A 13,354-nucleotide genomic window follows, 5' to 3' on the forward strand; every position below is an offset into this window, starting at 1 on the left:
CTACAGAGCTCTGGAGTCAGCGGAGAAACTGAGGCCTTGAGAAACTGAGGCCTAGAAACTGCTGCTGGAACCTAGAGATATTTGTTTTGGGACTTCCATTTATTTTGGGAGCTGAGGTAAGAGCTTTTAAACCATTGTACAAATTTCCCTTTCAGAAGGCTTGATTAAAGGGAGATATACTGCTGTAAAGTAGATTTTGTTTGGCTTCTCCTTGATTGGGCTGCTTGTGACCTTGGGAGGGGAAACTGAGGCAGAGCCACACTCAGCAACAAGGGGGCACCTGGGAGGTGGCACCCCTTCCACACACTGCAAGGTGGACACATCTAAGACCATGTTTTGTCTTAACTATGTAATGGGGTCAGAGGAAAGCATCACGAACTTGTGACAAAAATATGGTAGGTATCAGTAGTGTGCCATTTAGCACATGGCTAAAATGTCTTATGATGTGTTATAGAAGCCGCATCAAAAGTGCTTTCCCAATTGATGGGACTATTCAGTGGTTCATACATTCTTCAGAAGTGTTTGGAATATAAAGCACTTAGAGTGGGTTAGTTTCCCAAGGACACTTACCTCAAGCTTGGCCTTTACTTTAATTTAAACAAGTTTCCTTTTCCCCCCAAAACTTAATTCCAATAGTTTCAATGTTTTTTTTAAATTCATGTGAAACAGTTGTCTCTAAACATAAAATTACCCCCTATCATCAGTAAGCTAAATATTGCAGCACTGTGAATCTGTATATTAGGCAACAGTGAAACTGATTTTCTTTGTCTAGCCCAAGAATATATAGAAATAAAATTATGTGAGCAGAAAAAATTGTTTTCTTTCATTTTAATTTTTAGAAAAAACTAGGACAGGTAATACATTAGAGGGAAAGGATTTTACACAATAAATACAAGGATTACACTGCAAGAAAAGCAATTTCCCAGTTTAATCCTGCTAATGGGCAAAACTTTCACCAATATTAATTTGTCAATCACATTCAAAATGCATTAACTATACACAAATAGCTCAATCAAAATAGCCATTAATATTTGTAAGGGTAATGAGCTATTCATAGTATAAACACTGCCAATACATGTTTTCTCAATAAACAGCTATTGTCTTACATTCATTAGGGAAAAGATCTAATACACAATGAGATTTCTTACATTAGTTATAGGACATCACAATCCCCCCCCCCCTTCATTTTATTTCAATCTGGAGAGTTAAATGAATAGATTAAATTCATTTGAAACATTACCAAGTAGGGCCAAGTGTATCTGATTAGCTTTGCTTTTCAGAAATAATGCTAATAAGAGTACAGAATTGATTATTTTGATACTTTTTTTAACCACTTTCACATTTAATAATCCAAGATGTTACTAGGAAGTATCACAGCCAGTGCATTGATTTGCAAACAATATAATTTTTTAAGATAACAGTGCACCTATAAGCTATTTTATTCTGAACACCTATTGAGCATTTTTTCACATAGTGCAACCTGTATTACAAAATGTTCAGCCCCATGTAATGTGGTGAATCCTTGATTATAGCAAATGTCTGGTTTTGTGAATGATCTTAAAATATATGTTTGCTGACTCTTATTCAAAATACTTTCCCTAATTACCCTAAGGTTTAAATGTATTAAAGAGTATAGTTGCCTTTTATTTGTCTATACTCAGAAAAAGAATGAAGACTTCATCTATGTTATGTATCAATTAGTCTGAAAAATAATTTGACAATAACAGCTATTGGGGATCATGTATTACTAGGTATACAGTACAGAAAAATGATCATATCTGAAAACAAGTTTATCCACTTGAACTGTAAGACAAATATTTAATATGTATGTTGTGTAATGGATGTCCTTGAACAAAAAGAATACTCCATTCAAATCAAGCCTACTATCAACAAGCTGTACTTAAAGATTACATCTGTGCCTGTAAATGGATTTTCAGAGTTCACATTTTGTTTGTGTGTTTTTATAGTGATCAATAAGGAAGTCCTTCCACCACATTTAGGTGCTCCCATGCTGATTGCTCTGACAGCAACTGTATCACTGCTAAGAGATGAAATTTGTTAACAGGTTATTTTTTGCTTGCTAAACTCACTGACTGGAGAGAACAGAAAATAGCAGCTGAGGGATAGCATGAAGTAAAAGTATAAGATACTCATTAAAGAGAGAAAAACCTGGTAAAAGCAGTATTATTTCATTTTCTCAATTGTTAGGTATGAATTTCACAATTAAAAACAAGAAAACAAACAAAAACAAAAAAAGTAAAAAGTCCATGGGAGGCAAGCTGGAGCAGTGGCAGCAGCACAATGGTATTTGCATGGGGGGGGGGGGTTGAAGCACTTCAGGATTGAAAGTTACTTACAAGCAGAATAGGGAACAGGAACTGCTGAAGTATCCTCCCCATTTCTTTAGCTGAGGTTCAAACTCTGAAAAAATGCCACCCTCTGTCCTGTTCCCTGCCAATGACTTTAATAAGCGCTGAATGGTAAATGGTAAATGTGGCTGAAAGTAAAGGCTTTTTTTCCTATCCTGGTCCAAATTATAAGTATTTAAACTATCCACAGTGCAGTATCATACAAAACTAATAAATGAATGATACCCTTTAGCCTCAGACCAAGCTTATATCAGAGTTCATACTTAAATATAGAGGAAATAACCTTTCCTCAGTTACAGTCTCCATAAAAAGCAGGAAAGAACAACATGATTACACTCTCTTCAACCTCTTTCTTTTCTCTGGTTTATATTCCTTATCAGAGGAGGCGAAGGGGCTGATCTGTAGCCTCCACAGAGAAGCTTCTAATTCACTGACCTTTGTTAGTAGACTACACGCAGCCAAGTTGTCAGATGCCTCCATTTCACTGCAATTCTAGCAGCTTTGGCAGGGGTCCTTGGCTGTTTGAATCAAGGTTTCAAACTCCTTCCTTGCTCGGTTTTGTACGAGGGCTATTCCTACTATCCATATTCAGTTAACCCTTTTTCTCTACTTCATAAAAGGCATACATGATAACTAACATCTAAATCGGAGGTGTTGAATCATTTTAGCCACAGTCACAATCTGTTCCACTTCCACTGCAGAAACCTCCTACAATTCCCCTGTTAGGGTGACTCTCCAGTGGTGAGAGTCAGTTCCTATGCTTCTCTTCCCACATCTCCGGGCACAGGGGTCATGTTGGAAGGGGGAGTGGCTGGAGCACACTGTGCTATAACTTTCCTCAGCTGGTGTATGGCCTCTGTAACCTGAACTAGAGCATAGCAGCACAGAACTATATCTGGTTGTTGGTTCTCAGCTTCTCCCAGGCTGCGTTGGGTGGCTGTGTAGGGGAAGGTAGTTATCCTTTCCTATGAGTAGTCCAAGTTCAGTTAAAGCCATTTGAGTGCCTATCCTGCTCTCCATGGGCTTCCATAGCCTGGCAGGAAAGTATGCAATAGGGCATCCAGACTCAGAGTGTCTTTCCTTCCTCCCAGGGGAACTGCTGAGTACTGCAGCAGGATAGGACAGGGTGAACACTCAATCACTTTTGGCTCACACTACAGCTGCTCCTGGAGCTGTGGGGGAGGAGGTGACCCTTATCTCCTCCCGATAGCAACAAATCCGATTCCAACTTCAGTTTAAAAATCAGAGGGCACAGCTCAGGAAGCACATTTTCATTTCATAAATACAAAATTTCTTCTTAACACACACCCAGGTGCCCCAATGTAGAGCCGTAGGGGGCCTCAGGTTAGACATCCTGGTCTAAATTAATGTGTAGCAAATATCTTTTGTTACCGGATGCTGTAAATAAATAGTCTGATAATAAATATGCCCGTGTACATTTTTAAGCTGTTTCAATTCTAAAATATCTGACTCTGAACTTGATTGAGCCCTGGGCTATGCCATCAGGAATAGCCCCCCATTGCAGAAAGCCCACTGTGCTACGGAGAGGGTTGCTGCGGCATAAGATGCACACAACCTTCAGTCCACCAGAAGGTTTGGAGCTGGTTAGCACAGCCCCCAAGGTGAGTGGCACTGACTGGGGAGGGCATGTAGATAGGGCACTGAGGGGATGAACTAAGGAGCTCTGGTCATAGGTATGTCTTATCTTGAGTGTTGCACCTAAATTGAGTCCCACCCCCCAATCCTTCACTTGAGCATGGTAGGGCTTTTAACTCAAGTTGGCAGGTGGGCCAGAGGATGTAGTTATACCAGGAGTTAGCAGCTGACATGAGTTATGCTAACACAATCACCATGTGCTGCTCAAATGTTATTTCACAATGTGGCCTCTCTCACTTGAGCTAAGCTAACTCAAGAGGAGTTAACTCTATAGTGAAGACATAGCCTCAAAGCTTGTTCCCACATAGAAATCCCAGAGAAGTGTGGCAGTACAAGCATAATCTACCATCCCTAGGGACCTTTGGGCACAGCAGCCTGCATTTGATTCTAACCTTGCGTATGTTGTATAGTATGATTTAACATTGTTTGCTACATGTTGAAGCAATTAGTTGCCAAAGCAAAATTCATTTTAACAGCAATCAAAAATATTAATGAATTTATTTTTCTCCCTTTTAAATGAAAATTTGGGGGCTTCAGGTGAACCATTGAATTATTGTACTTATGTGGATGTGTTTATTTCTATCATGAATTTGTTTCCTGTGGAGAAAAATAAGGCTGTGTATGTAATTATAATTGTTAAAAGGCTTACACCAGGCAGGTAGACAACTTTAATTGGTATATTTATTCAATACACTACGGTTCATATGAGACAGACAATGCAAATGATTAAATTATCTGCAAACAACAGAGCACTAAAAGGGATCTTGACAAACATATTTTCCATCTGTTTTAGAATAAGTGTTTATGAAAATTATCATCTAGTTCTTCTCTTAAATTACTTTCCTGTGGAGGGGTAGAAAATAGGTGAGGGGGGGGGGGAGATCCCATCATTTTCATCCAAAGTTTTGCATTATTTGATTTAACATCTTCAATATTCCATTTTGAAATTGATAAAATCTGCAAATTTCTTCTTTGATCTATGCAACAGAGGAAAAATATATTTGCAGCCTTCAATTAATTGTGGCAAATATTTACTCATGTATTTCTATTTGGAGTGTCTACACTTAAATTTCATCCAGGACTCATCTCCATCAAGTATGCAATGTTGTTTAATTATTAAGAAATCTTACAATGTGACATGTTTAATAATAATATTAACTTTTTTGGACTGTTACTACCAGTATTCATGGCTCTGTTGCTTGGACTGAACTAGAGCTGTATGAAATGTTTGTATTAAAGCCAGAAACCACATGGAAACTCAGCTGGTTTGGATTTTCACTAAAAACTCATGCTATGTTCTTTGATAGAGCCATAAAAGTTCATGAAGCATCTGAGCAAATGTAGGCAGATTTATTAAAATTACCTTATGTGATTGCCTCATCTGGATTTCAAAACCAAAGGAAATCTGGAGGCTAAAACTAAATTTTGCTTTGAGATACTGTATTTGTTTAAACCATGAACTCAAATCAAAATAAAAACTTGATATTTGAGAATCTAACCAACTGACACTAAAACACTTCCATGTGAACCCAGATGTGAAGAACTTCTTGCGTGATCCATTCGATCATGTGGAAGTTATCACAGCATATACTACTTTTTCTGAGCTATATCATAAAGTAATAGCTTGTTTATGATGATGTGCCTCAATATAAGTTCATACTGGGCTCAATCCTGCACCACTGAAGTGAATGGGAGTTTTACCATTGAATTGTATGGATCAGTAGGATCAGACCTATTCTGAATTATTGTGTAACTTTTAGATTTCTTACACATTTCAGCTAGGGAATCAAAGGCCAATAGGGATGCACAGTATACTGTACTACTTTAAAGAAGACAAGATTTTTTGATTGTCTTCTGAAATGGTGATACACCTCAAAACAAACCCTATTTACTGTTCAGCTTTGTGTATGTGTGTTCTGCTATAACTGACACATGCAAAATAGTAACCCCCAAAAGAAAAATATTTGCATAAATGCAGTAACAATAACTTCATTTGATACAAATAGGCAAAAGTGCAAGGCGTGTAAATAAACTTTAGAAAGTTGGCAGCTGTGCATATGCCGTCCGGAGGAGGGAGTGGTTCGCTCCAGCGGGATAGTGTGGGTTCATCATCACATTCAGTTTCTGCAGGGAAGTGTTTGCAGCCCCTGCTGTGCGTCTATTGTGTCTCCTCCCTCCTGCCTCCCTTGGTGCTGCCTTGTAGAGCGTGAGACTACATTAACAATAACGTATTAACCCTTGAGGGCTTAGCTGAGTGCTAGTTCATCATTTAGCAGCAAGGCATTCCCGGGAAATATCCCACTTGATATCAACACGGTTGCTTTAGGAGAAGCTCAGGGAACTCATGAGCAGGTCCCCAGACAATCCTCTGATTAGAACTGGTTTAAAATGTATACTGTATATGTATATAATGTCTTTTGTCTGGCGAAAAAGATGTCCCTGGAACCTAACCCTCCCTATTTATTTTCATTCTTATGGGGAAATTGGATTCGCTTAACATCGTTTCGCTTAAAGTCGCATTTTTCAGGAACATGACTACAATTGTAAAGCGAGGAGTTACTATGCTCCAGACTATCCTATTTTCCTAGAGCATTCATTTGGATGATCTGAAAGCTCTCAGTCATAGGCAGCATACATCTATTTACCACTGGACCTTCAAGTAGCAAAGCTGCCAGTTGAAACACTGGCCAGTGAACTTTTCATGTTGTGGGGAAACCTAAAGTGCAGTGTTACCATTATGTGTGAAAGCAATGGTACAGGGAGCCCTGGGTTGTCATTACATAGAGTTGCAGTAAATCATTTGCTGATAATGACACTTTAAGTAAAATCTTATGCAAGAATAGGTGGCAGCATCAAATCCTGAAAAAAGTTTGTTTTTCCAATGTGTCACAGCACATCACTCAGAGTAAGGGATCCTACAGAGTCACACTATTCCAAAAGGAGCACTGGGAGACAGTCCAAAGAATGCCTTCCCAGAATGTGCACCTCTTCGTTGGGTGCAAATACTCCTCCCCATCCCCACTGCTGGCCAGTGAATTATATGGTGGAATGGAGTCATGACTCCACCTCTTCCCTACCTTCCTTGGGACATAATGTGTCCCTAATAATAGCGAGGAAGAAGTCCATGCACTGAGCGCTCAAATGAGTGAAAGAACTTAGAATTCTGCCCAGCCTTTGCATGTGTCACACCAGGGAGGGGGACAATTCTTACTCCCTCCCCTCCCACTCAACAGCTGCATAAACTGGATAGAATCTTTGGATTAAAGAATTTACTCCCTTTTTGGGGTAGACAATCAATCATGAGCTTATCCTGAATTTGACCAATGTGTTAGTTATTTAGTCCTATCTGTGAGTAAATCCTTCTAATCAGAAGCACTACACAACTTGAGTAAAGGACAGCAGAATCTGGCCTTTAGAGAGCTCCATCGGATGCATGTCATTATTACCACACGTTACAAGTTTTGCAGAACATGACGGACTTAGAGGACATGAAAGTGTGATGTAGTATGTGTTTAGGTTACAAGACCTGTTTTTCTGTACTTTCCTATTGTTTGACAACTTTGTTCTACACAGACATTCAAATATAGGATAATTTAAAAAAATTATGCAGATGTAAAATAAATGTTTGCATAAAGTGCATGATGAAATGCCTCACTTAGTTCTTTCAGGGAGGTAAATATGCCGTCGAAATAAAGCTTTTTTCTGTCTTCATGCAGAACTTCCCATAAATGAACAAAAAGCTTCTAAAAGGGAAAAACTGGCAATTGCTGCAGTAAGCCCTAGCCAGTTAGCAAAAGAAAAATCCAAACAAGCTTTTTTTTTTTTTTTTTAAGTGTATAAAAATGAAGCGGGCAGATTTTTAAAGATGTTCAGTCCACAGCAGCACCCCTTTTTCTCAAAGAGGGTGCAGGGTGAAAATCTGGCCACTCCATTTAGGTACCTAAATAGGGGATGAGTGATTTTGAAAATCTGGTATTCAATGCTCGCAATTCTGAATGAAATTATTAATAAAATACATACATTGTATACACTTATCTACAATATATACAGGAACTGAGCAATTAAATATCCCATAACTACTGTTTGTCTTTTAATTGGGGATCAACTATAACTAGACTATGGCATATATTTACCATTTGTAGTGCTCTATATTTACAATGAACATTTATGCCACCATCCCCTCTTTTCTCTAATTCTTCCTATGTCCATTTTACATCTAACGCATTTAAAAATCAGATTTTATTTCCCCACATAACAGAGAACTGCAAAATGCTGTTTCAAATAGAAATATATACAGCTGTTCACCAGATAGGATCAGAATTGCACTTGCACTGAACTCAGACTGCTTATTTTGGAGGCAAAGCTGGTTGGGAATATTTTGATGAAATGTTTCTTCCCCAGAAAGTGCTGCTCCATTGAAACTGTTCACAGGAAAGGGTGAGTGTTGATGTACTTCCCAACCTGAAAAAAATAAGTTTAGAAATGGTCAGTGTCCCATTTTGGCATATTCTAAACTTTAAAGTTTGGGTTTTTTTGGTTCAAAATTTAACTTAATTTATGGTAGAAAAAGGTCAAAATGAAATGTTTCAAAATTCTGAAAGTAAAATGTTTGTATTGACCCACACTGAAGTTTTGTTCTCATTTGTCTGAATTTTTTTTATAGGAATTTTTTTAAACTCAAAAATTCTCATGGGATAGGAAAATAATTTCCTTTAATTGGAAGTACCTGAGGATCTGTTATAGAGAATGATCTAGTGGAACAGCAATCTTTAGTCCAAATATGTAATCTCATGATTTCTATTGAAACTAATTGCTAAAACATGCACCAAATAGCTGTCTGTCTTCAGTTACATGCTGATGGTGGCTCATTATTTAAAAAAAACAGCACACTGAGGTGAATAAAGTCATGTGACTTATGAAGACTTCGGTAACAGGTAATGCACTTAAAACTATGGTCTCTTGAGAATAACACTGTCAGGTGTACACAGCAGTGAACATCATGCATGCTTGGATGGGTTTAAGAAGGCATGGAAAGAATGCTGAGAAGTGAGATATATTTGCAACTGCCGATTACTCTCTTTCTGCAACATTTAACCTCTTGTGAATATTGAATTATTTACAGCCTAATTCTGTGTTAATGAGCATAGACTGGCTTACTGATGCTACATTACAGTTTTGTCCTCTAAGTCAATACAAGGGAAATTGCTAGAGATTTTCAATTAAAGTAATGATATTTTATAAATTGATTATTGATTAAGATGACATGATAGGATGCTTGTTATGACCTTGTGATAAATGTCTACAATCACAGGTGCCTCTGTTGAAGCCATGATCTGAAGTTTAATGGCAGAGTTCTGGTAGGTTTTTACATAAACTTGCAACTTGATTTAAATCATCAGGCTGATCACAAACAGGTCCATAACACATCAGTTCCTAGACTAATGAACCATATATCCTTGTCGACTTTAGTAATGTTTTGACAGTTTTTGCCTCAGTGCCTTTGAATTACAAGTGTGTAGAGATGTATTGCTTACTGCTACAATAGGTCTTTCCCTAAGGATATGGTAGGTCACATGTACTGAATCTGAATTGGTTAACAATGACAACAGATTAATGTTGTAAAAGGATGCAATCAATTTTAATAGTTTTAATTACATTTTTCTTAATTAAGTATGAAGAGATTACATAGCAATCCCAGACATTGTTTTTAAGTTGTATTTCCTTAAAATGTTTACAATAAGATGATTTACAAAGCAGTGAGATTAGTATTAAAGTTGCAGAAAACTTTGTTTAATGTTAAGATAGTGATATAGACCCATCAAACCAAGTGAAACACCCAAATCTAGCTGACATAAAGCTGTATATCAAAAACAAGAAAATTCAGATTTGTAGCTTAAAAAGCTTAGGTAACTTTTCACCTTCAAACTGTTATTGTTTGTGTGACAGGAGTGGTGTAAAACACATTTTTAAAAACAAAACACCAGCATAACCTTTTACTATACAACCCTCCTCTCTACTAACCTTCTTTAGTACAGGTGTCCTTTTATATTATTATCCCCAACCCTTTCTGGGGCTCTTTAATTTGGAAGAGCCAAACAGCTGCAGGCCTGAAGTGGGCACTTTGTAATTAGCTTGTTTCATCTCCTTCTCTTCTAGCAGAAGATTAATTTTTCTTAACTCCTGTTATATTCTGTCTCCCCACCCCCAGTTTTTCCCTTTCTTATTTCTGAGTTAACTCTCTCCCTCTCTCACTCTCAGTGGTTTTGATTTCTTGGGGTGATGCAAGCAAAAGGCCTATTCCTGTTAATCAGTATAGAGGTAACACTCCCTCTGAAGTCCCTCTCTCTCACACATTACTAGGTTTTTAGTCTTTACAGTGAATTTCCTTTTGTTCTCTTGACTTTTAGGGAGTTTTGTTTTTGTGAGGGACCTCTACTTGCCTCTTCCAGCAAACAAGACAAACGAGAATAAAGCAAAACAATTGAAACAAATGACAGGTAGGTGGCATTAATGTAAAATACCTAGATTTGCTTAGACTGAAGTCTAAATTTCCTTTTTGGGGAGAAGAGGTGGAAGGGTTAAATCAAAGCTTGAAAGTTACTTCAGCATTTAAAAACAAAAATAATTTAGGGCCAGATTCTCCTATGAAAGAGCTGGAAAACTGAACTTGGAAATGTGGTGTTTTCTTATTACTAAATTGGGAAAAGAAGGGAAGGGCTGGCCCTGCACCCAAACCTCTGGCCCTGTACCTTTGCACTGTTTCCAAGCACACAACCCTCTAGGAACCTGGCTCCTGTGGAGCTGTGTTTGTATGGGCTGCTCCCCATGTTGCTTTCCCCTCAGATCTCCTTTTCCATAGCAAGTTCATATTATGGGGAGGGATGGTGCATAACTTAATGCTGCCAGCATCAGCATTAACTTAGGTCCCAAAGCTCCATGTGGCTGTGCAGCAGGTCATCTCCTGGAGAGCTGATGTTCCCCTGGCACTGCTCCCTTCGGTTCATGGCCTGTCCCTTCCCCATCGCCATGGAGTACCCAAGGAGGTACTCTCTCTTTTCCACCATTTAATGATAGCATGCTGGGACGATGGTATTCCCCCTTTCACTTGCTCCCACTGTGTTGGCCTACAACCCTTCTTTTGAAGCAGAAGGTAGCATAGGACCCATAACTTCATTTGTTATTTCTATAGTAAAAAGAAATCATGTCTCTAAAATGTATTCAAAGCTTGACATAAAATACCATACCCCCCATTATAAATATGTAATTATCTGCTCAATAGTCCATTATAGCAGCTTTGGAGTCATTGTCCTTAATGTATTATATGATTTCTTAAAGACTGTTTTAGTTCATGGATCACTGACCTTGAAAGACCCGCAACAGCCTATTAAGTGAGTGCAGATAATTCAGTCTTTAAAAATCCTCCTAAAATGTATCATAAAATGATGAGCTAAATTGAGCTTCTATTTTACCTCTTCAACCTCAACAAAGCATCGGGAGTGCATGAGTGTACCTAAGGGTTGAAATGGAGTCTGTTATGGCACATGTGCAAACCCTGTTTTTAAAACTAAGGGCTTACATATATGCACTATGGAACAGGAGGGAGAGAGGCATTTCCCCTTGTTCAAGCTATATAAAGGGCTGCCCAATATTATACCCTTTCCACTCAGGGCTGCTACCAGATGTACCTAGCAGGGGTTGGCGTGTCGGTGGAGCTATGCTGCACCCCTTAAAGTCATATAGCATTTTTTCAGCCCTCTGCACACTGGGGAATTGTGCCTAATATAGAGCTGTGTTTAAATAGCACAAATGAGCCCTAAATAACATTTCCCCCTCCCCCTTACTTGTAACTCAAAATATACTGGCTGAACTTCATCTCTTTGGTTACAATCAATCAGAAGAAATTTGAGAACTTCCAAAACTGTATTTTAAAGAAAAACCCTTTAGGGTATGTCATGGGCTGGCTGGTCCTTTGAGGCAAGCTGGGCTCAGCTTTGCCCATGACTATCTCTCAGCTTTACTGGTGAGTTGGCAACCTAAGGGCTAATTAGTGACTCCAGCTGGGTATAATGAAGCTTAATTAGAAAGACTGACCCCAGCTGGGGTGGTGAAGCAGTGAGAGCACTACTTAATTAGAGCTGGGAATTCAGTAGTGGAAGTGAAAGTAAGAGGTAGTTCTTTTTTGGGTTGAGCCTGAGGAAGTCAAGCTGAGCCCACCTTGGGGGTGGTGGGGATAAGTGCCTGTGCATCAGTTGAGTTAGGTCTGGTAACAGGAGATAGAGACCTACAAGGAGTACACTAAGCTGCTGTGGGGGAGACCTCTGATATAAGGCCTAAAAGAAGTAGGGGACGTCTTTAGAGTCCCTGGTGAAGGGAAGCAGTAGGGGAATCCTTTTAGGGAAGAAGAAAGATAAGAAAAGTCTTGCAGGGGCAAGGAGAAGAGACCAAGAAGCAGAAGACTTCAGTGGAGCCTATGCAGAGCAGAAGAACTATTATTCTGGGCATTTGATTTGGACCTTAAGCAGGGACCCTTTCATTACTCTGGATGGGTAGTGAACTGTTACATGACTTGGCTGGAGGGTTGAGCTGGGGGGTGGGGGGACCCCAGAGAGGGAGTCAGGAGAAGATAGTGGCTGGGTCTAGCCATTGTAGCCAAGGAATTATCCCCCTGCTGGCAGTGAGAGGTCAAGTCCCCTGCAATGCTGTGTTTGGGAATGAGAGGTGCCCTGGAGGTGAGGATGTGCCCTTAGTGGGTTGGAAGCTTGTTTCTGAATTCCTAGCCCATAGTGAATTCTTACAGTGGAGTTATAGACTGGAAAAAAATCTGACAGCATTTCTATTTAAGTCTATGGGTTTATGGCCCCTTGTACAGCTAGATTTAAGTCCTTTTACCGTGAACAGGACCAACTGTCTGGGCTAACCGACTGAAGATAAAATTGCTCCTGTAAAGATATATTTGTCTTGTTTCTGTGACAAGATAATCATTATGTTCCAAGTGAATTTAGAAAGTGAGCTTTTTGAAAAGTGAATATTGGAGAAACTTTGGACTCTCAAATTCTAATTACAGTGTGACGGCAATTTGTTTTGTTCAAAACTAAGACATTTAACAATGATTGACATTTTGAAAAGTTATTGTTAAACTGAAGAGAAACTGTTGGTAATTACTAACTGTAACTGGGGTATATGTGTATGGGTGCATGTGCATTAGTGCAGGAGGTAGAGTCTTTCTAGAACATTGAAAATCTGGCTCAAGGATGAGACTTCTAACAAGACTTATTGAAGTACTAAGGTTTCCCTGAAAAATGTTGCAATCTGTATGTGACTTTGCATTT

The sequence above is a fragment of the Terrapene carolina genome, unplaced genomic scaffold, assembly GCF_002925995.2.
Source record: "Terrapene carolina triunguis isolate 2854851 unplaced genomic scaffold, T_m_triunguis-2.0 Scaffold211, whole genome shotgun sequence".
NCBI lineage: Eukaryota > Metazoa > Chordata > Testudines > Emydidae > Terrapene > Terrapene triunguis.